The sequence below is a fragment of the Aythya marila genome, assembly GCF_965140915.1.
Source record: "Aythya marila genome assembly, chromosome: 1".
Classification (NCBI taxonomy): Eukaryota; Metazoa; Chordata; class Aves; order Anseriformes; family Anatidae; genus Aythya; species Aythya marila.
In genome coordinates, this window is record NC_139042.1 from 144,233,916 (window position 1) to 144,235,672 (window position 1,757).

The window sequence follows — 1,757 nt, forward strand, 5'->3', positions numbered from 1 at the left end:
GATCCCAGCTGACTACGCCTGTCGTGGGAAGAAACTCTCCAAGCTGCAGCTCGGTACAGGAGCACTTGTCTCATCCACTGCCTCAGCTGGATCTGGAAAGAGATGTTTCCACATGCTGTCAGCACCAAATTTTTAATGCTGTTTCTTCATTTGGCCTTTGCTGGATGCTGGTGAGCTATCAGACATCAAACGCCCCAGGAATACCAAATTTCAGCACCACCCATTCCAGTAAAGGAATGGCCATTACACACGCAGCGCCAAGGGAAAGCTGGAGAATTCTGCCCTGAGACTGTTGTCTGCCACAATAAGCACTGTATCCTCCCCTTGCTCTGCTCCTCTTCCCAAATTAAATAGCAAAGAACTTGTTTTTCAAAGAAGAGAATTATTTTGATTCCATTCTCCTCCTCCAAAAAATAAAGTCTTGAAGTCTTGTTCAAACAGGAACACAGATTGCATGAGCTGGTTCAAACACTAAGCCTTATTAAATGGACAGCTGAAACAGATGTTTATTTTCTAAATAACTCTAAATTTATTTATTACCCTAGTAAAAAAGTCTGGATTACAAGTGTCTGAACAGTATAAAAGTACAAAACAGGTTCCATAGATTTCTAATACATTAATACAAAGTGCATGACTACATACAGTTCATTTTGCATTACTACTGGGAATGGAAGAGGTGGGAGGGAGTAGGGGAAGCAGTTGGCGGTTGAAATCTAGCAATAAATAAATAAATACAGAAGAGATGATCCATTTCAGAGCACATCCTACCACCAATACTGCAGCCTTAGGTGTACAGAATTACTGATGCTGAAAACACAAACTCCAATAGAAGCAGGTGTCTGCAAAAATAGCTAGGACTCTTGCTTAAGCCCTTATGAGACATGACCAACCTAGTTAAGCAGTTATACAAGCAAGAATCCATTTATTTGGTTGCAGATGAAAGCAAGGTACTTAGCTTTGTCCTCCCTGCAGAATCTCAGAGTTTAGGAAAAACAAAGTAAAATCAATGAAAGCTGAAAGCTGTAAGGCTGTGATAAGTTAAAGCCTTCCTCTGATGTTCTCCCCAGAGGTTGGCCTATCCAAGAGAATGCAGAAAAAGAAAAAAAATAAAGCAGTTTTGAGGGTGGAGGCTCCTCTTAAAACCTGCATATCTTTCCCTAACTATATTTTCACTTGCTAACCATTCCCATTTCAGGAAGTGAGATTACATGGAAATCCAGTCCTAAGCCCTACCCACCAAAGTATTATGCTGATGACTCACAGAAAAAGGAAAGCTTGTAGCAGTCCATTGCAGAATATCCCAAGAGAGTAATAACAAGAAAATCCCATCCCTCCCTCCCCCCCAACAAACAAACAAAAAAAAGCATAATTCCCAAGTTAAACAACTTAAACCTTCATAAAAGGAACATGAATCAACTGGGAGCTACAACTGCAGCACACTCTTCCAAGGAAGCTGCTTTCACCCTAAAGGCAAAGTGGAGTTTGAAGGAGCGTTGCAACGGTTTGCACACAACTTTAACTGGGAATCTGGGTAGAAAATATTAGAAAATATTATCTTTTGATCACGTATGCAAACAGCTGCCTCTATTCAGCACAGCACCATTCCTAACAGAAGTCTTCATATTTGCATAAGTCCAGTATTCATAAAAGCCTCGATCTGCTGGTCACTTAACAACAACAAAGTGCTGCAGGGGAAGAGCTCCGAAACAGGCATTGTGAATCCAAGCCCCAGGCTGGAATCCAATTGTGTCCCTGAC